The sequence below is a fragment of the Pteropus medius genome, unplaced genomic scaffold (assembly GCF_902729225.1).
Source record: "Pteropus medius unplaced genomic scaffold, Ma_sr-lr_union100, whole genome shotgun sequence".
Classification (NCBI taxonomy): Eukaryota; Metazoa; Chordata; class Mammalia; order Chiroptera; family Pteropodidae; genus Pteropus; species Pteropus medius.
Genome location: NW_024346062.1, coordinates 11,094,350 through 11,121,428, shown reverse-complemented (window position 1 = coordinate 11,121,428; position 27,079 = coordinate 11,094,350). Strand labels below are relative to the sequence as shown.

The 27,079-nt window shown below is 32.1% G+C and overlaps 1 long non-coding RNA gene across 1 annotated transcript; it reads right to left on the bottom strand.

Moving 5' to 3' along the window:
- On the bottom strand, positions 1-26,705 carry LOC120612529 (uncharacterized). The gene is made up of 2 exons (XR_005655472.1): positions 23,167-26,705; positions 1-1,622 (listed from the first exon to the last, which is right to left on the bottom strand). It is a non-coding gene; the product is annotated as an uncharacterized LOC120612529 (long non-coding RNA).
- Between the last annotated feature and the right edge of the window lie 374 nt (positions 26,706-27,079).

Below are 27,079 nucleotides of genomic sequence, written 5' to 3'. Positions count from 1 at the left end.
TTTTTTTTTTTTTTTTTTTGCACAGAATAACTAATTGTAAAAATTGGCAGTCAGCCTGCCATTTGAAAGTGAAGAAAACATCTTGCTTTAACATCTGAGCAGGGATTTTTTTTGTAATCTATAAACAATTGGACCATATGTAGTGTGATGGGAAACATGAAGGCTGTGATAGAACATCATTGAAGGAACCTTGTGTTTAATCACTGTTCTTTGATTCACTGAAATAGAAATTAGCTTTTGAAGTTCTGGGTTTTGTCATGATTTTAAAGAGACAGTTTTTCTTTAAATATCAGACAACACCGATAATTTACCAAGTCATGACTGTGATAAAGGCAAAGGAATTCCAATTTTAAAAATGTAAATATGTTTTTAAGACACCTAAACAGGTAACAGATGTAGCCATGGGCTTTTACAGCCTTTGTTTTGGCCTGCAATCTACTCAGTGATACAAAGACTCTCCACACAATATGGTTCAACTCTTAGAAGGTACATTTTTTTTCTAAATAAAAACTGTTGTTGAAACTAAATTAAAACAAAAATAACATTTCTAATTAAGTTTGTTTTAAAAATGGAATTTTATCTTCTAAATTTTGCTCTATTTCCAGTTTATGATGTATAGCACGAGTAAATTAATTATGATGTTAAAAAAAGAGTAGCTGTTGACATTCGGTGGGTAACTGTTTAAATCTTTATGTTGAATGAAGGGTCCTTACATACCATGATGAAATTTCTTTATATTCAGCTGATGATGCTTAAAAAATATAAAATGATCAAGAGAATTCTGAAGCCATTACATGACACCAATCTGTAATGCTGTGTCAAATGGAAATGTGTTTGAAGAAGAGACAGTGCTAGGTTCTCTGTCTGACTCACCATTAGCTAGTTTTCAGGTTTTGTGTGAATATCTATCTTTCTGTGACTTGGTGTTCTTTTCCCCCAACTTAGATGGTATGATCAGATCAGTAATTTTTAAAGGCAGAGATTAGGCAAATGAGAATCACCTGAAGAACTTTTTGAAAACACTGCTGGAAGAGAAGTGTCTCCTTTCACTTCCTCTCTTCCTTCCCTCCAAAATCACTGCAGGAGAGTCATTTTTGCCAGTTGGAAGTATGCCATGTCTGAGAACTGTCAACCCAGAGTATTGCTCAATAATAGTCTATTTAGCATTACTGAAGATTTAAAAACATCTCGTTGTTAGGCTGTACATGATATTTTTTTACTCTAGGCTCAAATGTTTTTGAATTGATAAACTTTTGATTTTTAACTTTAATAATTTTAAAAATTTTATTGGGTTATTTTCCCACGTAAAATTTAAGTAGGAAGAATTTATGTACTAATATTTTGCCATATACTCCTTTGTGCCTCAACTGGCTTCCAACTTCAGTGTTTTCTGGAAAGCTGCACTTACAGGTCTCAGCCAGCAAGCTGACAAAGGAGTGTTCCATTTCTCTTCTGTAAAAGTTGTACTTACCTTGTTTTCATGAAACCAACCTCCGTTTCCAAGGAAACAAGAACAAAAAGGCAGTTGGCAGCTAGCATCTGGGACTTAGAAGAACTCTCACATGTCAATTTCAACTGCTGGCTGCCGGCTCAAACCTAAAAATGTGGAGTATTAAAATCACCTGCAGATTTTTAACACAAAAAAGAATGTTAAATTAATTTTTTCTTAATTTTTAAATAATTAGGATTAATAACAAATTATTTTAAATGTCCTTCAAAATAATACAACTAATTGAAAGTATTTTAATTGCTAGAAATACAACTCAAGTTTTATTTTAAACCAGTAGGCACATATATTGAAGGAATTTTTTAAAATTTTGCCACTTTCCTGTTTTTATTTATGTTGACCTTCCTTCTTTTTCCTTATTGCTTTTTACATTCCCAACTCAGAACTTTTTTTTTTTTGACATGTGCAAAATATATAGATATCTTGTTTTATCCATATAGCTTTGTGGTTGTTTTGTTGTCTTGATACACAAGTTTAATGATGAGACATCTTAAAAATATACTTTTATAATCCTAGGACTGAAAAGCCACACTAGCACAACCTGCTTTTTCTGAATAGCATTTGCTTGCTTTGCATAGCTTTGTATTGCAGAGTTCACCACAATCCTCACATTTTTGTAGTCTCCAAGCCTTCTTATTTCATGGCTCCTATATTCATTACAGTTCTTAGACTCCTACTAAAAGACAAATCTACCTGTAATGCCAGATTCTCATAGGGAAGCAGAGAGAGAGAAGATTTTTTTCCTTTTCTTTTTTTTCTTTCTTTTCTTTCCTTTTGCATGGAAGGCAGAAACTTGTGGAAATACTTTAATAAGCATTTAGACATTCCTAGGAGTTGGGTAATGATTGCCAGGAAAATGAAGTTTCAAACTGATACCTGCTCTCCATCTTGGGTTATATTATTTCATATCATTCTAATATTTGGTTACAATCTTCAAGTTAAAAATTTCCCTCTTTTGACTCTTTTGTCATTTTATAGTATACCAGCTCACTGAAATCAAGGATGCCTGTGGATAGATATTAGGGAAAATTCTGTGGAAAATTAACATGCAATAATTTATCATATTTGTAACATGGACTCATTTCATTATGTTTTATTAATAGCCTACTTATAATAAGCTATAAGGATAGATTTGTATAATATTTGAAATTGTCTCCATGTTTGACTTGCAAGTAAATGGTTTTCTATGAAACAGAAATATAGGAAAATATAGATAATAAATTTATGAAGGAGACTTTTAATTATAACTTCTCGTTTTTCTATCCTAAAATATGTATATTTACATTTTTTTAATTTTTTACTTTTCTTGGTACAGCGTCCAAGAAATTATATTTTTCATCTATGAATTCAAATAATGTTTAATGATTACACTTTTGGGGGGATGGGAGCATATGGAATTTTCATGTTCAAGATTTTTTTGCTACTGTTATAAAGCCAACTTTTCATAAGGCAAGAAATTATTAGCACTTGCTGGCAGACCATGATAAAGGCTATACAAACAATAGTTTATAAAGTTAGTTTATAAAGTATTCATAACATTAATACATAATGTTATGAATAATAAAACTAATCTCTTAAATTTGAGAAACCTCTTAAGTAAAAAATATTGCAAACTTTACTTCAAAATTGTCCAATTAAGCAATGAAGCTAAACTCAAATATTGTTTTGGGTTTTTTGTTTGCTTTTTAGTTTGAGATGTAATTCACACACATCAAATTTACCATTATGAAGTGTACAATATCATGGTTTTCATATATTCACAATATTATAAAAACCTCACTACTACCTAATTCCAGATATTTTTTTTTAACCCTAAAAAGAAACCCTATACCCATTAGTAGCTACTGTCTCCATTCCCTCCCTCCCTTCTCTGAAAACAAGTAATCTACATTCTGTCTCTATAAATTTGCCTATTCTGGACATTTCCTGTAATTATAATCATACAATATGTGACTTTTTGTGGTGGGCTTCTTTTATTAAGCATGATATTTTAAATGTGCACCTTTGTTATGGTATGTATCAGTATTTCATTCTTTTTCATGTTGAATAATATTCTATTGCATAGATATTACACATTATATTTATCCAATCGTTAGTTGATGGAAATTTGTGTTGTGTGTTTTTTTGATTATTATAAATTATGCTGCTATGAACATTCATGTATGTTTTTATATGAACATATGTTTTTAATTCTCTTGGGTTTACACAGAATTGCTGAATTATATGGTAACTCTAAAAGATTAGTTTAATTCAAATAGTCCAAAAATTTCTTCTGTGATGTTGTAAATGGAACAAAAGGCAAAAGAGATTCCAATTTTACTCACATAAAATTGTTTTAAGAAGCTCACCAAAAATAACAAAACAAGCACACTCTTAGATCAAGTTAATTCATTATTGGTGGATTGGTTTTTCCGTTAGTGTTTGTATTTATGTTTTTATTTATATAATGATATTTTAATAACCAAGGATTTAGTGTGACATATTAATCAGATACTGGTCATATAAATTCTGTGTTTAACTTCAAGAAGATATCTAAATGTGGACTCAAAATAGCTAGATAAATTAGAAGCCAGGCATATTACATATACTAATAATCCTAATATATCAATATCTGAAAACAAAGGTTTAATTCATTTTCAACTAAGAGAGAAATCATTTCATTTTAAATAAACTATATGCAGCCGTTTAGTAAGAAAATACTTCCTTTTTGTTCTATTATTCACTCTTAATATATTCATTTACTGTTAAAATTCTTCAAATCTACTTTTATTTCTATTAAGGAACTAGTTTAGCCTAGTATTTTTACTCATTGGCTTATTTCTCTGTAATAATAAAAGCCTGTAAGAGTTTGGAGTTTCAGACTTACCAGTCTTTAGAGTTTTCTCTTTTTGTCCTTGTGTGTGTGTGTATGTATGTATGTGTACATGTATGTGCATATATGTGAGGATTTTAAAGTATGAGTATGTATTTTTAAACATGCACACATATGAATGTATGTGTGTGCATGTTTTCTGTCTCTATAATTAAAAAGACTTTGTAAAAATGACTATCTCCATTCCATTAATGATATTTACCTGGCTTCAGCAATTTACTAACATTTTTATCAAAAAAAATGCAAATAATTTCTTACAAAAAAATTTATTTAAATTTAATTTTCCTTCAAAAGAATAATAAACTCACATTTGAAAAACCCAGTTGGCCTTTCCTAGAGAATATTTAAAAAATATCATTTATTGAACATAGCATGTTCTAATCAAAGAAGTTTAAAGTAATAGCCTGGAGAAAGATGCTGTATTTTACAAACAGAACTAAAAAGAAGGTGCATGAATTGCCTAATGCTACATCATTCTCCGGTAAATACTGTCCTTTTGAAGAACCTCTCCTTTCTTAATGTTCATTATTCTCTATTTCTCCTCCTGGTAATGCTCACTTCCTCTCTCAGTCTTCCCCAGTGTTTCTCACTTGTTCCTTCTTTTTTAATCATCCAATTATCCGTCATGTACTTTCCCATCTAAATATTTTTTATCTTATCCAATTCAGAGGACTCAGTCATTCTCATTCAATCAATTCAACTAATATTTACTGAGTGCTTACTATGCCTCTGACTCTTTATGAAGAGTTCCTAGATACAGAAAAAAAAAAGAGCACCGAAGAAGTCCAAAATAAAATATAATTCTTGACTTACTATAAATATAATATGTATATACACAAAAAAATCAGATAAAGACATAAAATACTATATACTTCTGAAGACGAATAAGATATATAAACTGGATTAGGAAGAAACAATTACAGAGGAGAATGAAGATAACATTGAATATGTAAATCACAGAGGAGTGACTATCTTAATATGTTTTGAAGTATATCCTCAGAAAGGTTCCATTTTACCAAACTTTATCAACTAACAGCTTACCAAGAGAATAAGGCACCCAGGACTCCAAAACATACAAAGGATAGAGAAGGTTCATGAAGTGGGAAGTAAGTCCTTTAAATTACTCCTTTGTGGAAGGTAAGACTCTCTGATGGCAAAAGAATGGTCCAATAAGATTCAACATAAGTTAGTAACAAAATATTTCAGCAGTAGAAACCCCAAGTGATAGGTCCAACTTTGGTCATTATATAAATCAAATTTCTATATGATGAGGTAATTTTAACAAGAATAGGTGAAGTGATCCAATGTCAAGAGGTATACATAGGAATATATAGTGTGGATATGAGGTTGTATATGAGGAAGAAAAAAATTTTAATGGGTTTGAGGAAAAGACAGGAGTACAAAATTACATGAAATGGGGTGATTTGGGAGAGGGCCAGTTAATATTATACCTAATGAGTTTAAATTTGATATTACATTTGATCATGACATTTTCCTTGGACCCTGGAGATCATATAACTGGCATGTGGAAAATCAGATATGATATTGAATATGCAAGTGGCTATATCCTATAATTAATTGCAAATTATTATGTAACAGAAATAAGACAGATTTAAGGTTTGTCCATGAATAAGTCTTAATTGAAATTATGATAGATGTATTCCTAAAAGCTTTGTTTGGCTTCCCCACCTCTCCATGAATGCCCCAGCCTTATTAAATTGCCTAGATTCCTGCAGTAGTGAACCAGTGCCAACTTTGTCTCTTAGAACTTACTACTATCCTGTTCTTCTAGTGTTCATGAATCTCTAGAAGCTTATAGAATGGAATCTAAATTGCTTTATATGGGTTGCTTTTCTTTTTAATACTAGTATTTCCACTTTAATGTCCCTTAGTGAATTATAAAACGCTTTAGTTAATTTCATATAACTTTGTTATTCGTAGGGTAAGTATGACCATTTTTTGGAATTCTGAGAAGTCAAATGCTTTTTCACAGTCACACAGTTCATTCACGCGTGGCCAAAACTAAAACTCAGGTATTCAGACTCTGGTCCTTTTAAATGTAACCGTTGAATTGTACACCTGTAACTTACTGGATTTTGTTAACCAATGTCACCATAATAAAAAGAAAAAGAAAAATAATAGTCACACACAAAAAATTTCCCACACTGCTTAAGTGAGTGGGTGGCCCTGGACGTAGTACAAATGAAATATATATCCCTTGAGAGATTGTGAGTGACATGTGTGCAGCAAAAGCAGGACGGAGGTGGGTATTTCCTTAAGCAAAGGCAAATAAACACATAACATATATGTATGTAATCTTAGTAGTATAAGATGCTATTTGATTGCTTACTATATTCCAGGCATTAAATCAATATATGAGATATATTTTCTCATTTAAATCTCATAACAACTTTAATGGAAACTGAAGCTTAAATGAGTGAAGTCATATTTTATATGTATATTAATAACTTTGATATGCAATTATTAATAGATTTTCTGAAAAAAGAATATCAAATTGTGTCCACTCATCTTAAATAAAAATATATATGTGAAAAATGTGAATCTTAAAATGTAAGGATAATATATATACAAATAGCACATAAATAACCTGAGAATATGTGAAGAACTACATTGGAAAAGTGTGATTACTATGACATATGGGTACCATACAGTATTTAACTAATGTTACATTATATTATACATATATATATTACTGTTGAAAGCATTATATTTGCTTTTTTAGATTATTTTGAGAGAAAGCCGCTTAAAAGATAGGGGATTATTGGTTATGTAAGACAGATTTAAAATTTAATGCAGTGTGTTCTTTTCATATTTTAATCCAGCACATTCTTTGTGTGTTATATGTCTACATTATATAGTAAACTACTGAACCCTGGGTAATTATGTAAGAAAAGAGAATTTAAACAGAAAAAAAATCCTAAAAAATAGTTATACCATGAACGTTTGAGTATTTCTGGTAACATAGGAAATGATTATTTGAAATTCAAGAAAACTTTTGTAATTACATTTTAAATATTAGTTTCAATTGCATATCTCATGAAACCGATAGTCCCAGTGATACAAAACTGTAAAATTGACTGATTTTAGTCAGGTCTATATTCTTCTGCTGCCAATCAGATGTTGAAGGTACTAACGAACTGTGAAATGGCCAAAGGCAGACAGCAGAGGGAAAAAAGAGGAGAAGCCACAGAACTGGATCACCACAAAATGAGTAATTAGTCACTGAATAATGGGAAATTCGACTACACGAAACCTCTATCTGCTACATGTATTTTGTATCTAAGCTTGCTAGAAATGTTTTCAAAATCCATTTTCTGAAGTCTAAAGACTTTTGTCCATTATATTGACTATAGATAAAAACATCTATTTGGAGTACTTGATATGGATGAAACATTAAAAAAAAAAAAAAAAGTCAATTTTTCCCCCTGAAAGATGGTTCCTTAGATGTTAGAACAAATTTAAACATTTTTGCAATTATCCTATTCCAAATTGTAGAATATATTCTCTACATAGATACATATCTATTCTGAATTGGTTTTATAGTGCTTTTAGCCCAAATCCTTTCATCAATGAAGGGTTTTTATTGTAGTAATTTTGAATATTTTTTGTGATCCTCTTGATGTATGCGACATTTTAGTTGTATATTCTTTGGTACCTGAGTCATTTTGATTTTTATCAGGCTCATGTTTGGAAAATAGGGAAACATAATTTGATGCTATGTGTGTGTGTGCACGTGTGCACATATGTGCATGTGAATAGATTTGATTTCATGGTACCAATAACTACTGAGGCCAAAAGAAAACATGGCATATGATTTACAATTTTTAATGTACATAATGAATATAAATATGGATATATAAAAATGACTCTGGCAATGAATACTTTGTTTAACTCAATCATTTTCATAAAACTAATAATACTTATAATTTTTGGATAGAATTTAGATTCTGAAAAAGTACTTTGAAAATGTTCTAGTTATTATTTTCCACTCGAGATTTTTTCTGGATTTCAAACATAACCTTTGATGTTTTTATTTTTGTTTGAGTAGATGTGTTCTGCATATCTCTCTATCATCTTAGATCACATGAAAAAAAATAAAACATGTCCTCTTCTCTTTCTGTTGTTTCTAAGATTTCAGGTCTTTTTCTTTTTCCTTAGAACTTGATAAAATAACTGGTAGCTGCATTTGTGTTATCTCCTTATAAAGCTCTTTAGGAGCAAAATAAATAACATAATGTAATTTTATTTGGAAGTAATCTTAACATTCTAGTCCAACATCAGAGTTGTGTGTTAGTATAGCAATAGAAACCAATTATTTCATCAACTGCTGAAGGCAGTCTCAAAAATCTGTCATGAATATACGTTTGATTGTCCAAGAGCCCACTTTTAAACATTGTTTTATTTGCATCGTAGGTATCATGCAATAAAATGGTGTTTATTTCTTAATATATTCACGTTGAACTCTTATCCTCATGTACTGTGATTATCTCCAAAACTTCTTCCAGGAAATTAATAGGTCTTCCTCAATGCACAAGACTGGAAACATTGGCATGTTGATTTTAGCATCAGTCACTATTACTGGAATCTTTTCTTTTTTTCTTAGTCCTTTTAGTATTACCTTAAAGAGTCTCTCACTTACCCTGATTCTGATAGTTCCTTCTTTATTTGCAATATAATCTTATTGGACTTTAATAGCTATATTCTAGGTAATCCCTTAAAAATAAAACATGTTCTTCACTTTGGTTATTTTCAGTATTATTATTACTATTATTATTTTTGCTATTATTACTCCTACCACCACTACAGCTACTACTTCTCTTGCTGAGGTGCCATTGCAAAGAAGTGGGGTACTGCCAAACCTATCTATAGCCTGTAAAATGTTTAACTGTGTATATGATTCACCTCTCTGGCCACACCTAATTCCTTTCTTTGGAATTTGGGAACTAAATTCAGGCATATTAGCTCCATGTGGGTGCAGAATCTGTAATATCATGTAGACTCATGGCTTGAGGATTCCCTTTTGGAGCAGCCATCATCACTGAGTGAGCAGTTGCTCAGAGAGCCACAAAGATAAAAGATTATGTAGATGAGGAAAAGAAGATGGTGTGTGAATAGTTGATTAACAATTCTGCAGTTCTTGTGGGTAGTGACATTTCATTTCACTTATGTAAGACCCTTACATATTCACTAACAAAGACTATATCCCTTGTTTTTTTGTTTTACTTTAAGCTACTTTTCACTGATTTCTGTCTTGCAGCTAAATATGCCTTCAGACTATACTTATGAACTTAATTATACTTTTATGATTTATGAGTCACTTAAGTTGTTCTAAATTTATGCTAAATTTCTGTTTTATTAGAAAAATTACAAAGCTTTATCAAAAGTTTGCTTTTATAATGGACATTTTTAGGGTAATGAAACTATATTTTAATTATGGTAGTAATTATATAGCTGTATGCATTTGTCTAAACTCATAGAACTTCACACTAAAAGAGTTTAAAAATAGGCTTTCAAGATTCAGAATATAGTGTCATATAATTTTGATGTTTTCATCTGATATCTGAGAAATCAAGAAAATATGAAATCAAAATTATCAATGTTACCTTTTTGTTTTGAAATATAAGCTTCAAGAAGAAAGGGTGTTTCTTATTTAAGGCTTTATCCTGATACCAATACATTACAGGCACTTAACGAAATCTTGAATGAATAAATAAATGAATTCTTAACTATTATATGATACAAAATAATAGTCATTTAATAATATATTAAATGCCCTTTCTCCAACCCCTGGCAACCACTGGTCTCTTTAATGTCTTTATAGTTTTGCCTTTTATAGAATGTCAATAGTTGGAACCATATAGTATTTAGCCTTTTAAGATTGGCTCCTTTTAAGCCAGTCTAGTAATATATATTTAAATTTCCTTCATGTCTATTTATGGCTTGATAGCTCAGTTTTCTTTTTTGTTTGTTTTTAGCACTTAATAATAATCCATTGTCTAGATGTACCGCCATTTACCCATTCTCCTAATGAAGGGCACTTTGGTTGCTTCTAGGTTTTGGCAATTATGAATAAAGCTGCATTAAGGCTTACATTTTTAAAAAGTAAGCACCTTATCCTGTTGCCTTAAGCAAATTGGTATATATGTTACTTGAAATATTTCAATATGCACACAGCAATATTATTTTAACTTCCACATATATAGTAAATAGGTGTGTTTCAGAACTAGAAGAACTAGGAGAATAATAATCAGTCAGAATGTTACAATGCAAGCAGTTTGAAGACCAGTCATATTTGATCACTGGCAATTTCTTTGCCTTTGAACTGACACCAGACAAATAAATATGAAGGTTCATGGATACATTCTTGCAGTAGTACACTCTTACGTTAGTTAAACAATATTACCCATCTAGTAACATCTTGGCATCCACATGAGTTACTAAGGTCACTTATTTTGGTATATTAAGTGGAAAAAAAAAAGCCTGTGAGCAAAGAAAGCTCAATTAATTTAAAACATAAAATAATGGGCTATAAAATAACAACTGCATTTTAACCAGTAAGTTCATTAAACATTTTCTCAAACTCATAACCATTATTTTGCTTAGTCAGATGTTTTCTCTAAGGAGAGTTCATTCATTTTAACTGCTTAAAATACATGATAAATGAAGCAATTTGCTTTTTATTTACGTTTTACCACTGATAATATTTTATTAAAAACACTACCACAAAAGAGCACACTGTGACTTGAATCAGTGCTCACTATCTAGGGCAATACTTTGTTTTACATTTAAAACTTCAGGATTATGTTTGTGAATGATATAGAATAAATGTCCCTAGAAATTACTAAAATAATCTATTACAAAATTAATACATGTCCATTGTACAGAAACATAAGTACAAATACAGATTAGAGATTTCTGTTTCATAGCAATGATTTTTTCAGAGGTAACTAAAAATTGCAGTATTTAGAATAAAGAGAAATTATATTGTATTGAAATGAGATGTTATAGAACTAATTTTTCCTTAATTACTTCAAGTTTATTTGAGAGCAGATAAAACTGACCATCTGAGATCTCTAAAACACCATTATCAATATCACTCTTATTTTTCCCTTCAAAAATAACAGTAATCCTAAATTTTCTTTTTGTTTAGTAGAGTTTACAAAACACATTCATTATTGACCATTATTTCCTGATCAGTTAATATGCCCACACAATTTCTTACTACTACTCATAATACTCATAAAATCTAGAAAATATTATTACTTGCAAATTAACTTTAATAAAAAGGTTAAGTGAATAACTAGATAAAGAGAAAACCAGGATATTGTGAATGGGCTAACATTTTATTTTATGTAGCTCAGATTTTTTGTGACATAACATTTTTCCTTAGCTTCCTATTAATTAGAATAGCTTTTTAAAGATGCTTTTATTGAATTTTTCATGTCTGTTATCTATAATGATGAAAGTCACATCATTCTGACTAGTATATCTTTTAGATATATTCCTTAAAGATATATATTCTTATATCTTAAATTCTCTTAACTGCAAGTTCTAAGCGCTTTGGTATAACCTCAAAGAGTATCTTTGGACTGAGCAGCCCTATCTTGTTTTATATTGGATAGTAATGCTTATAATGTATCTAAATTAAAATGACACATGCTGGAGATTTCTGCTGAAAAGCTTATAAGTCTTGGAAATTTTCTTTTTATTCCTAGTTTGTAAGAACTTTTTAAAATAAAGAATAACTATTGAATTGTGTCAAATTCTTTTGCAATATTTATTAGGGAGATCACAATTGTTAATCTGTTTATACGGTATTTGTCTTTCTCTGTCATATTTCACTTAGCATAATGCCCTGAACTTTCATCCATGTTATTGCAAAAGGCAAAATTTTCTTCCTCTCTACAAATAAATAATATTCTATTAAGCATGTGTGTGTGTGTATCACATTTTCTTTATCAGTTTATCCAGTGATGAACACTTAGATTGCTTTCATGTCTTGATTACTGTATTCTGCAATAAACATGGGGTGAATCTATATATAAAGTTCATGTTTTCATTTTCTCAGATAAATACTCAGAAGTGGAATTGTCGGATCGCATGGTAGTTCTATTTTTAATTTTTTTCAGGAACCTCCATACTTCACTAATTTACATTCCTACTCGTAGAGCATAAGAGTTTCCTTTTCCCCACATCCTCATTAACATTTGTTATTTTCTTGTCTTTTTGATAATAGTCATTCTGACAGGTATGAGGTGATATCTCACTCTGGTTTTGATTTGCATTTCCTTCAAGATTAGTGACATTGACCTCCTGCTGGCCATCTGTATATCTACTTTGGAAAAATGTCTTCTCAAATCTTCTGCCCGTTTTTTAATCAGATTGTTTTTCTTTTTTCTATCGAGTTGTCTGCATTTATATATTTTGATATTAGCCACTTATCAGAGATATTATTTGCAAATATTTTCTTGCATTTAGTAGGTTGTCTTAAATTTTTTGCTGGTGTCTTTTACTGTGCAGAAGCTTTTAAGTTTCATGTAGTCTCACTTATTTACTTTTGCTTTTGTTGCCTTTGCTTTTGGAGTAAGATGCAAAAAAAAAAAAAAATCATTACTGAGATTGATATGGAGCTTATCACAAAATAAATTTCATATTTTCTCCTAGAAATTTTATGGTTTCAGGCCTTATATTCAAGTCTTTAATCCATTTTGAGTTAATTTTTGTATATGCTGCAAAATAGTGGTCCATTTTCATTCTTTTGCAATGTGGCTGTCCAACTTTCCCAGCACCATTTGTTAAAGAGACTGTCTTTTCCCTATTGTATATTCTTGGATTCTTTGTCATAAATTAATTGACCATATATGTGTGGCCTCTCTATTCCATTGATCTGTGTGTCTGTTTTTATGTCAATACCATACCGCTTTGTAGCTTTTAATATATTTGGAATTAGGAAGAGTGATGCCCCCAGCTTTGTTCTTCTTTCTTAAGATTGCTATGACTATTTGAGGTCTTTGGGTTCTGTATAAATTTTAGGATTATTTGTTCCATGTCTGTGAAAAATGCCATTAAAATTATGTCAGGGATTGCACTGATCTGTAAATTGTTTTGAGGAGTATGAGAATTTTAACATTAATTCTTCCAATTCATGAGCATGAAATATCTTTCCATTTATCTGTATCCTCTTTAATTTCTTTTATCAATGTCTTATAGTTCTCAGTGTGTAGGTCTTTCTTGGTTAAATTTATTCCTAGGTATTTTATTCTTTTGATGCTGTAGTAAATGGAATTGTCTTTTTAATTCTTCATCCCGATAGTTTGTTATTAGTGTATAAAAATATGCAAGAGATTATATATATCGATTTTGTATCCTACAACTTTACTAAGTGTTGATTGGATCTAATAGTTTTTTTGTTGGAGTCTTTAGGGTTTTATATATATAATGTTACCTGCAAATAGTGACCATTTTACTTTTTCTTTTACAATTTAGATGTCTTTATTTCTTTTTCTTACCTAATTGCTCTGGCTATGACTTCCAAAACTATGTTGAATAAAAGTGGGAAGAGTGGGCATTCTTCTTCTTTTATCACTGATTTTAGACAAAAAGCTTTCGGCTTTCCACCAGTGATTATAATGTTAGCTGTGGGCTTGTTATAGATGGCTTTTATTATTTTGAAGTATGTTCCCTCTACACTCACTTTGTTAAGCATTTTTATCATAAATAGATGTTGAATTTTGTTAAATGCATTTTCTGTATCTATTGAGATGATTATATGACTTTTATCATATAATCCTTCATTTTGTTAATGTGGTGTGTTACATTGATTGATGTGTGGATGCTGAACCATCCTCTTACCCTGGAATAAATCCCACTTGACCATAGTGTATGATCCATTTAATGTATTGTTGAATTGGAGTCACTAATATTTTGTTGAGGAATTTGCATCTATGATTATTATGGATATTGGCCTGTAATTTTATTTTCTTGTAGTATTCTTGTCTGGCTTTGCTATCAAGGTAACATTGGCTTTATAAAATGAGTTTGAAATTTTCCTATTTTTTAGAGGAGTTTGAGAAAGATTGATAGTAATTCCTCTTTAAATATTTTGCAGAATTCGTCAGCGAAGACGTCTTATTCTGAACTTTAGTTTGTTGGGAGATTTTTTTCTTACTTATTCAGTCTTTTTACTAGTAATAAATATGTTCAGATTTTCTATTTATGATTCAGTCTTGGTAGGTTGTACGCTTCTAGGAATTTATTCATTTCTTCTAGGTTGTCCAATTTGTTGACATATAAATGTTTAGTCTCTTATGCTCCTTTGTATTACTGTAGTGTCAGTTTTAACATCTTTTTTTTTTTTTAAATTTGAATCCTCTCTTTTTTTTTCTTGGTGAACATAACTAAAGTTTTATCTATTTTGTGTAACAAAAAAAAGAGCTCTTAGTTTCATTGATTTTATCTACTGTTTTAGTCTCTATTTTACTTGTTTTTTCTCTGATCTTTATTTCCTTCATTAACTTTTAGCTTAGTTTAGTCTCCTTTTTCTAGTTCCTTGAGGTATAGAGTTAGGTTGTTTGAGTTTTTTTAAGTAAATATTTATTGTTATAATCTTCCCTCTTAGAACTGCTTTTGCTGTATCCCCCAACTTTTGGTATGTTGTATTTTCATTTGGCTTAAGGTAATTTTTGATTTCCTTTTAATTTTTTTTGACTCATTGATTGTTCAGGAACACACCATTTAAACTCTACATATTTAAATTTTTCAGTTTTCTTGCGATTAATTTCTAATTTCATACCATTATGGTAGGAAAAAGATGCGTGATATGATTTCAGTCTTTTTAAATTTGTTAAGATGTGTTTTGTGGCCTAACACATGATCTGTCCTGGAGTATGTTCTCTGTGTGACTTGAGAAGAATGTCTATTCTATTGCTTTTTAGATGGACTATTTACATATGTCTGCTAAATCCATCTGATTTGCTGTGTTTTTAAGAGCTTGACTTTGTATAAATGAAAAGAGTCTGGACTGAGTGGATCATAAATAACAAAGGGGAGAGTGATATATCTAAGGTTTGAGAATCAGGCCAGCTACAGATCATTCAGGGCTTGGAAGATTTTTTCTGGGTGTGGTGAACATGTAAAAGCCCACTGAAGTCCCCTTCAAGGAAGAACTTGTCCCAGGTGCTGGGAGTCTTAACAGACAGTTTCATCTGTCAGCACCTTCAGGGATTGCCTCAATTACAAAGAGATACTGAGCCCAAAGCCATGTCAATATGGACACTTTTGATCTAATTGAACAAATTTTCCAAGGTGATCCCCTAAGACCATTGAGATAGCATAACTTCATCTGAATCCATTGCTAAACAAATTCAGCTAGAAGTGTTTCTTCTGAAACAGAGTCCTAAACATGTAGTCTCTACACCAATAACATTAATGTCACCTGGGAACTTTTAAAAATGCAAATTCTTAAGCCCCGCTTTATAGTTACTGAATAAAAAACTGAGAATAGGGCCCAGAAATATGTCTTAACAAACGAGGTGTTTCCAATGGAGACAAAAGTTCGAGAAACACTGGGATGAACTTGAGTTAACTACTATATCTTCAAACATTCTGCAAAACTAGTGAGTCAGATGAATTTTTCTAAAACCGAAGCCTATCAGACTCATTAATAAGAAGAATCTATATCAAAAGTTCTGGTAAATTAATTCCTTATTGCCTTTCTCAGAAGTAGAATCTAAGAACTTGACATGCCCAAGTTGAATACCCTCTGCGTGTTTGATAATAGAATTCTTTTGAATATTTGTAATTTTGCCACAAATACATTCCTAGGTAAGTGTATTATATTGAGGAATAGTCTAGGGTTTCATAAGTAAGTACCGTGATTTTTAAAAATACAGGAGCTGTATTTTCTAAATATCAGTCATGGTACCAACAGAGGATGAACTGACAGATTTTAAGAAGTTCAATATGATATTCATATATAAAATTTAGTAGGAAAAAAGACAATGGAAAATTAAATTATTAGTATCATCGGTGACATTGGTATTCATTCACTCAGTATTATAAAGCCCAATGATATGTGTTCCATAAAATAAACAATATCTTTAGGACTTCCTGAGGTTTTTTCCTAGTTTTATTGAGATATATATAATTGACATACATCACTATATAAGCTTACGGTATATAGCAAAATGGTTTGACTTACATACTAAGCTCATGGTAATAATCATTTCAAAATATATGTATCAATGTAAGAAACATCCAAACCTGTAGATTATTATTATGAGTTTATTTCAGCCAAACCGATGACGTACCTTGGAAGCAAGATCTCAAATGCTTCCCAGAATAACATTTCTGCAGCTTCTTTTATGCATTTGAAATTAAGATGTAAGGAAGAATGGAGAAAGCAAGGAGGGAATTAGATTAGAGGATAGTTAACAAAATTATGTGCTCTCTTGAGGGTTAACACCTCCTGAGGCGGGGCGGTATTACTTCTGGTATTTCAAAGGTGTATTAACCTAGATGCATAAGAACAATGGAAAAGGCTGCCTTAAAACCTTTCGCTACAGAAGTTATAGGCCCGGGGCATGACTACCCTCTATAACTAGCTCAGTTATGAATTTATGATCAGATCACCCATGAGGTTACTTTCGATAACCCCCCCTTTTTTTTCATCCAAACATCCATCATCTCACATAGATACAATAAAAAGAGAAAGAATTTTTTTTCTTTATGAGAACTCTTAGAATTTATTATCTTAACAACTTTCCTATATATCATGTATCAGTGTTAATTATCGAGCTGTATATCTTTAGTATTTATCTTGTAACTGAAAGTTTGTAACTTTTGACCACTTTTCTTCAATTCCCTCTTCTCTTACCCCTCTCCTCTGGAAACCACAAATCTATTCTCTTTTTCTGAGTTTTTGTTTGTTTTAGAGTCCACATAAAAGTGAAATACAGTATTTGTCTTTCTCTGACTTATTTAACGTAGCAAAATACCTTCGAGGACCATCCAAGTTGTTGCAAATGGCAGGATTTTCTTATTTCCTATTATCTGTCCATGGACACTTAGGTTGTTTCCATATCTTGGCAATTGTAAATAATGCTGCAGTGAGCATGGAGGTGCAGATATCTTTCAGGATAGTGTTTTCATTTCTTTCAGATATACTCCCAGAAGTGTAATTGCTGTATCAAAGGATAGTTCTACATTTAATTTTTGGAGAATCCTTCATATTGTTTTCCATAGTGGCTCTTCCAATTTACAATCCCACCAACAGTATACAAATGTCTCCTTTTCTTCACATCCTAGCCAGCATTTGTTATCTCTTGTCTTTTTTGATAATGGCCATCCTAACGGATATGCGATGATAGCTCATTGTGGTTTTGATTTGCATTTCTCTAATGACTAGTGATTTTGAGCATCTTTTCATATGCCTATTGGCCTTTTATATATCTTCTTTGAATGTCTACTCAGGTCTTTTACCCATTTTTAAATTACATTATTTTTTTGCTGAGTTGTATGAGTTCTTTATATATTTTGGATATCAACTCATTATCAGATATAAGGTTTGCATGTATTTTTTTCCCATTCCATAGATTATCTTTGTTTTTTTTTTCTTTAGCTGTGCAGAAGCTTTTTAGTTTGATGTAATTTCACTTGTTTTTGTTTGTTTGTTTGATTTTAGTTTTATTGCTTGTGCTTTAGAGGCCATATCCAAAAATTTATTGCCTTGCCGATATCCATGTCAAGAAGCTTATTCCCTATGTTCTATGTCTTACAATTTAATTTTTATAAAGCATAAGAGAGGGGTCTAGTTTCAGATTTTTACACATGACTATCCAATTTTCCTAGCACCATTTATTAAAGAGACTGACTTTGTTGAGTATTCTCGGCTCCCCTGTCAAATATTAGTTGAATATATATGCTTAGATTTATTTCTGGGCTCTCAATTCTGCAAGATTGGTCTATTTGTCTGTTTTTATGCCAATACCATAATATTTTGATGACTATTTATAGTACAGCTTAAAATCAGGAAGTATGATGCATCTTGCTTTGTTCTTTCTCAGGATTGCTTTGGCTATTCAGGGTCTTTTGTGCTTCCATATACTTTTTAGGATAGTTTTTTTCTGTAGAAAGTACCATTAGAATCTTGATAGAAATTGTATTTAATCTCTAGATGGCTTTTGGTAGTATGGATATTTTAACAATATTACTTTTTGCAATCCATAGACATGGGATACCTTTCTACTTATTTGTGTTTTCTTTAATGAGAAATGGTTTTATGGTTTTCAGATTAAAGATCTTTCACCTTCTTGGTTAAGTTTATTTCAAAGTATTTTAATGTTTTTGATGTTCTTGTAAATGGGATTTTTTTTTTTCAGGTACTTTGTTAGTATATAGAAATGCTACTAATTTCTGTATGTTAATTTTGTATCCTGCAACTTTACTGAGTTTGTTGATTATATCAGTTTTTTGGGGGAAGAGTCTGTATAATTTTCTAAATATAAATCATCTGTAAATAGAGATAATTTTACTTCTTTTCTAATTCTGATGCCTTTTATTTCTTTTTCTTGCCTAATTGCTCTGGTGAGGACTTCTAAATTATCTTGAATAGGCGTTATGAGAGTGTGTAACCTTGTCTTATTCGCATCTTAGAGTCAAAGCTTTCAACCTTCCACCGCTTACTATGATAGTAGCTTATCATATATGCCCTTTATTATGTTGAGGTATGTTCATTCTATACCTAATTTTGTAAGAGTGTTTATTGTGAATGAATGTCGAATTTTCTCAAATGCTCTTTCTATATCTATTAAGATGATCATATAATTTATCTTTCATTCTGTTAATGTGATATATCACATTGATTTGTGTATGTTGAATCATCCTTGCATCCCAGTTATAAATCCCACCTGATCATGATGAATGCTTCTTTTAATATGCTGATGAATCAGTTTGCTAGTATTTTATTGAGAATTTTTGCATCTATTATCAGGGGTATTGGCCTGGAGTTTTCTGTCTCTGGTATCAGGGTAATCCTGGCCTGATGAAATGAGTTTCAGAAAGTTCCCTCCTTTGTGATTTTTTGGAAGAGTTTGAGATGAATTTGTTTTAATTCTACTTTAAATGTTTGGTAAAATATACCAGTAAAGTCATCTGGATCTGGAATTTCTTTTGGAGGGAGATTTTTAATTACTGGTTCAACTTCCTTACTAGTAATTGTTCTATTCAACTTTCTATTTCTTCTAGGTTGTCAAGTTTGTTGGAGTATAGTTATTCACAGCAATCTCTTAAGATTCTCTGTATTTTTATCTTATCCATTGCAATGTCTCCTTTTTCACTTATAATTTTGTTGATATGAGTCTTCTCTCTTTTCTCCTTGGTTATTCTAGCTAGGGATATGTCAATTTCATTTATCTTTTTCAATGAACCAATTCTTAGTTTGGTTAACCTTTTCTATTATTTTCCTGTCCTCGATTTTATTTATTTTTGTTCTAATCTTTATTTTCTTTCTCCTGCTAGATTTGAGTTCACTTTCTTCTTTTGCTAGTTCCGTAAGGCATGGAGTTTGGTTGGAATCACTCTTCTTAAAGTAGATGTTTATTGCTATGAACTTTCTTCTTGTAACTGCTTTGCTGCATCTCATAAGTTTTGGTATGTTGTGTTTCCATTTTTATTTGTATCAAGATGTTTTATTTACACTTTAATTTCTTTGATTCATTGGTTGTACAGAAGAGTGTTTAATTTCTGTGTATTTGTGAAATTTTCAGTTTTCCTCCTATTATGGATTTTTAGCTTCATATCATTGTGGTCAGAAAAGTTATTTGGTATGATTTTTATCTTCTAGAATTTACTAAGACTTATTCTGTAGCCTCACATATGGTCTATCCTGAAGAATGTTCAATGCGTAGTTGAGAAGAATGAGTATTTTGCTATCTCAGAATGTTCTGTATATGTCTGTTAGGTCTACTTGATTTATACTGCTCAAATCTTCTGTTTCCTTATTGATTGTCTATCTGGATGACTATCCATTGTCGGGTTGGAGTATTAAAATCCCCAACTATTATTAAATTGCTGATCTATTTCTCTTTTCAATTTGTTAGATTTTGCCTTATTTTTTAGGTGCTCCAATAATAGGTGCATAAATATTTAGAATTGTTATATCTTCTTGTTGGATTGACCCCTTTATAATTATATAATGACCTTCTTAGTCTCTTATTACTGTTTTTAAAATTTGTTTTATCTGATATAAATATAGCTACCCTTATTTTTGTGGTTACCATTTTCTTATCTTTTCCCACTAGCTTTGTATATATATGTCTTTAAGGCTAAAGTGAGTCATTTATAGGCAACATATTATTGGATCTTTTTTATTTATTCAACCATTCTATGTCTTTTAATTAGATAATTTAATCCACTTACATATAAAGTAATTGATAAGTGAGGACTTACTATTGCCATTTGTTGTTTCTGGTTGTTTTGTAGATCTATTATTCCTTGCTTCTTGCTATCATCTTTTTTTGGGTGTGTTTTAATGATTTGTGGTATCAGTATGCTTTGACTTCTTTATAATTACTGCAGGTTTTTACCTTTGGTTTCTATGAGGCTCACATAAAGTACCTTAAAATTATAACACCCTATTTAAAACTAATAACTTCAATGAATTCATAAGCTTTATACTTTTAATTCTCTTCCCTCCACATTTTATTGATGTTACAGTTTACATATTTTTTTATTATCTAATAACAAATTACTGTAGTTATCTTTACTGTTTTTTAAAGTTATTAGAAATTATGCATCACTTTACCATATTACAGAACTCAACTTTGACTATATATTTACCATTACCAATGAGTCTTACACTGCTTTATGTTTTTATAATGTTAACTAGTGTCCTTTCATTTCCACACAAGGAAATATTTCTTGTAAGTCAAGTCTAGTGGTAATTAATTCTCTTAGCTTTTCTTTCTTTGGAAAAGTCTAGCTCGCCTTCATTTCTGAAGAATAGCTTTGCTGAGTATAGTATTCTTGGTTGACAGATTGAAAAAAATATATATTTTGAATATATCATCACATTCTCTTCTGACCTGAAGAGTTCCTGTTGAGAAATCACCCAATAGTCTCATGGTGGTTCACTTGATATATCTTCTCTCTTGCTGTTTTTAAAATTCTTTCTTTGGCTTTGACACTTACAATGTATTGCCTTATTTGAGATCTTTTTGGCCTCTTGGATCTAACTATTTCTTTCCCTAGGTTTGGGAATCTTTTAATCATTACTACTTTAAATATACTTTCACTCAATTTCTCCTCACCTCCTGAAATTTTCATAATCTATGTATAGTTTCTTCCTTTTCATTGTGTCCCAAAATTCCCATAGGCTTTCTTCACTCTTTTTCCTTCTTGTCCTCTGGATAATTTCTAACGTCCTATCTTCTAGGTTGCCGACTCTTCTCTATTTTTAGCTCTAGGATTTCTTTGTTTTTTGATTGTTTCTATTTCTTTGTTAAACTTTTCATTTTGTTTATGTATTGTTTTTCTAAATTTTTTTAGGTGTCTGTACATTCTTTTAGTTCACTAAACTTGAAAGATTATTCTGAATGTTTTTACTGTAACAGTTCATACATCTTCATTTCTTTAGGGCCGTTTATTAGCATTTTAGAGTTTCATCTGGTGGCATGTTCACCTGATTTTTTGTGATCCTTGATTCCGTATGTTGGTATCTGCACATTTGAGTAACTGGTCTCCTTTTCCAGACTTTGCAGATTCATTTTGGTAGAGATAACTCTTTACCATTTCGCTCAGTTTGAATTTCTGGATGTTTCTGCTGGTAATGTCCTTGGGAAAATGGGGGCAGCTATTAGGGTCCATTTTTGAGTGAACTAACTGAGGTCAAGAGGGGGAGGGTTGTTTCACTGGCTTTGCCTTTGCTGGACAGTGGAATAAGGCCTGCATGTCTTGTTGTTTGGAGACCCAAATTAGGCAAGAAAAGTGTGCCCTGAATACTTTTGTCAGCTGAGGCTACCAGTTTTACTATACAGCCAGGGAATATCATGGGCTGTGCTCTTATCCAATGGCACTTGGCCAAGTTATACGACTTACCAGCTGTTCTGGTGAGGTTCCCTGGATGGGCAAGCTGAAGGCTCTATTCAGCAATAGGAGAAGCAGCTCCAAGGCCACTAATGCTCTTTACTTGGGGGTCTTGACTCAAGCCAATCCATGCCTCTAATTCCCTGCCTGAATGAGGCCAAAGGCTTCGTTCAGGCAGCAATTGAGAGTTGCTGGGTTATACAGCTTTCAGGTATTCTCACCAGCCCTTCCTGTCAGATGGGGCTGGGGGTCCACTCTCTGCTATGGGTAGGGATATGACTTAGAAAATTTGAAAGTTGCCTCAAGTGGGCCCTCTTAGTCTCTTTCAGGCAGGAATCAAATAGTATTTCTAGTCAGGATCCATAATCTGTAGCAGGTAGGGCTATGATTTTTCTACCTAAGAGTGGGAAGAACTGCACCCCACTGCATTTCCTGGTCAGACTGTGCCCCCAGCTTATATCTGCAGGTAGGAACTCGGTTTGCCAAGATCTGAGTGCTGGTTGTTGGAAGCATCTCCCCTGTGATCCCTATGGGATGAAACCAGAGTAGAGGCTCCCACAATGCTGGGCATCACCCCTGGGCTCTCTTTTCTTATTGGAAGAACCACAGATTCAGGGGAGACTTCTCAATGCAGTGCTGGCCTGGGGGAGGGGCAATATGGTCAGTGTGCAGCCATTTCTCTTACCTTTCTAATGCAGTCTGTCTTGATCACAGTGGTGCAGTGGGGTGGTGGTTAGGGCTCATCAATCTCATTTCCATGTTCTAGGGTTCTTTCAGTGGTGAGTTCTTTTGTTGGGAAACGAAGTCAGGAACAACCCATGTCAGTGATGATACTCTTCTCTCCTTGAAGACAGTTCTGAAATCCCTTATGAGTTATGTTTCAGTATGTTTGTCTTCTATAAAGGGAATCAACACTAAAATAATACATTGTCTAATGGAGAAAAGTGTACTTTGCTTTGACCTAATTCACTTGATATTTTCAAATCGTAGAATAGTTCCTAACTTCCAAATCTACCATTATAACACTGTTCTTTACCATGACGTAAGCATGTCAAATTGATAGCGCTATAAACATTAAAAAAGACTGTTTAAGAAACACATATATATTCAGGACTCTAATAGGAAGCTCAAATTTTAATTTGTTAGACAAGTTAATCAAATATATCAAGTCTCAAATGCCTCTACTGTAACACTGAGATCACAATATCTATTTTAGAAGGATATTGTGAGGATTACACAGGAGGCAATAAATATTAGTTTATACCTGTAGTAGAGAGGGCTAATGACTGAACAAACAATGCCGAAATTACTGTAGTTAAATCATCATATATATTTCTCATCTTAGTCTGATGTTTTTAGAGCTCTCCTCCAATGAGGTAGCTCAGAAATCCAAGCTATTCTCATACTGTGGCTGCAAAGTGACTTTGGTTTTATCTATCATCTGCAGAAATGAGGAGAGGCCTAAGAGTAGGCCCACTGTGTAATTATATACCTTAGCCCAGAAGTGACATATGTCAATTCAATTTAATTCACATTACCTTGGTCAAAACTAGTCATATAACTAAGTCCATGCAGAGACTGGAAAATGCCTCTAGTTTAGTGGCTAAGCATAAATTGGTGAAGTCAGCTAGCCATCATCCTCTTTTTCTAATTCTTAGCCATGGAATTAGAATGTTGGATTGGGAAGTTACAAAAGTAGAATTATTTTATTTATGATTTACTCCATTTCTCCATTTTCTTTTCAGTCCCTAGAGCTGGACTTCATCCCATTTTTTTTTTTAAATGGAAATTCCTGGAAGCTAATGATAAATTTAATCCAGCCACAAATATCAGAAGGTAGGCAAAAGTGCTACTGCATTACAACTGAACATACCTATTTCAGTACAATCTAAAAGAAAGTTATTTTAGAATCAAAAACATTTATCTTTAAAGATGTTTTAATTAGCTATAAAAAAGGCTAACACTAACTGGGATATTATTTATAGAAAGCAGAGTGAATCTAAAGACCTTTAGTTCAAACCAGGTAAATGACCACATGGCCTCAAAGATGAACCTTAATTAAAATGTTCCTCTTGGAGCAGCAAATGGCATCATAAAGATATTTATGAGTAATATACATTATGCAGTGTGAGAACACTTTAGATTATTTTTCTAAAATAAAGTCTTTAAAGAATAAGCTCTTTGGAAAGAAGCTAAGAAGTCCAGGATACTTAGAAATTTTAAATTGAAAACTTTATAAATATGTTTCCAAAATCTCAAGGTAACAAGAACTAGAAAGAAAATATTCAACATGTTTAGGAAACATTAAAATTATGCAAATTAAAGTCGGTTTCTAGATATACTTCTTTTTGTAGTAAATACAAAACAAAAAATCAACATGAACAATCTTCAGGAAAAATAATTTTCAAACTGTTAAATCTATTTCTGAAATCTCAGTGCAAGTAATTAACTGCTGGAAAACACATACACATCACTGCACTACCACATAAACTATACACTCAGAGTTAAACTGGGCCAAAGAAGGATGAAAGCAGATTTAAGAAAAAATAACAAACAATGAAAATTGCTTGTGGTACTGAGATCTAAAAGATCTTTACAGTTCCACATGCAGCAGCTGTAGCATGAAGAAACACCATTATTTACGTATAAACTGTCTGCTTACATACAACAATCACATAAGTAAATTTCTACATTATGCTGCAAATGTCATGCAAGAAATACAATTGTCTGACTGATATGCAGAATGTTTGCTGCAATGGTGACAGCCAAAGTAAGTTCAAAGTCACAGGAAATGTTGTCATCAGCCTAGTGTAAAAACGTACAATTACTTGCTATTCTTTTTCTGTTTAAAGGTGACTACTATTATCTTTTCCCTAGGCTACTTGTTCCCTGTTGTTTATTATCATTACAAAGTATTAAAATGGATTAGCTTTTCCATATTATGTTCACATTGGGAAGGACATGTTTTAAACAGCTCACTGACAAGGTTTGAAAAAAGCAGTTTTCTCCACTAAAAATTACCAGGCAGCTTGTTTTTGAGAATAAAACTCTCCAAATTGCATGCTTGCAAATTTCTCTTTCCTGATAATTTCATTTAATATAAAGAAACAGAGAGAAGAAGTGAGCGGTATCTAATTAATATCTTCTAATGCCCAACTAATGTCAAGCATGACTCCAATTTATAGCTGAATTGTATTTTTACATTGAAAAATTCAATTACATTTACTGACAGACTTTGAAATGCCACATTATTTATATTGGCAAACTTTGCAGGCTCACAGTATATTTATTAACATTCTTTCCACAGAATAAAGCATATATACAATACAGATCACTGCATTCTTCATTTTTTAATCTTTCAAAGTGATATGTATATCTACCAGAGCAGCAATGGGCTGCTTCAGTCTAAGAGAGCCAAAAGACCAAATAGAGGCCACTATTAATGTGCACTTCCCTCTAATTCTCAGGCGAAACAAGGTAACCTTGACATTTCACTATCTTCTCTGGCTCCTGCTACGATTTTCTCATTCCCTTTTTCTGGTACCTCTCCCTAAGCACCTCCCAACTCCATCCTAGTTCCTACAAACATACAGTACAATCACAGGGCCCGCATGCACACATCAACAATTTTGAGCTGTGAAGAGGTTCAATTGCCACATTGGTGACTCAGTTGCAATGCACAAATCATTTACTGGGATAGCTTGAGGACATGACAGTGACAGAGAGACATCTGGTGGGTAGACTGGAGGCAAAAAAAAAAAAGGGGGTTATTCACAGCTGGTGCATTAGTCCTGCTAGCCACTAGACCACCGCAGTGTCCCTGTCCTCCAGTTTCCTTCCTGTTCTTTCTGCCTGCTCCCTGCTGTCAGCTGCCAAAAGATATCTGTTCTCACCCTTTGCTGAATGAAAAGGTGCTAATGCATGACTTCAGGATATGTCAGAACATACAGCACTTACAAGTGTTTGGAGATGCAGCCAACCTGACCATGGGGAAAAGAAATAAGTACTAACGAAAGATTTTCTTGAAAAGGGGAGGGTGAAACACTCAAGGACTATTCTTTTCCTTTGACTGTACACTGGCAGGGAGGAGTTATAGGGAGGCAAACTTCTTTAGCTTCAAGTCACCTTTCCATTTTTCCATCCCTGCACAAGATATTGAATATCTTCTGCAATCCTGAAAGACTAAGAAAACACATATTCTGCAACTTGATCTTGGAAAATATAGCAATTAACATAAAAGATAAATAGTTCAAATTATAGGATTACCCTAGGAATATTAGAATATTTTAAGAATACATTTTTTATGTGCTAAGAAGAGAATGAAGCAGACATTCCACTTTGCCCATCACAGTTGTAATCAGATGACTCACTGCTATATATTACTCAAATGTTTATCTCTTCTCAGCTAACACCTAGCATGTCAAATCCATTCCACGTGCCACTAAGAAAAAGGAATTCCCCTCAGAAGTGGCAAAATCTGGACAACTCTTTTAACATGTAGAATCTGCATCCAAATCTTCCTGCTGGTTTTTTAAATTCTGATAGTCCAGATGAAACTAGAGTCTTATCAAAATAATCTAAATTACATAGCTGCATCA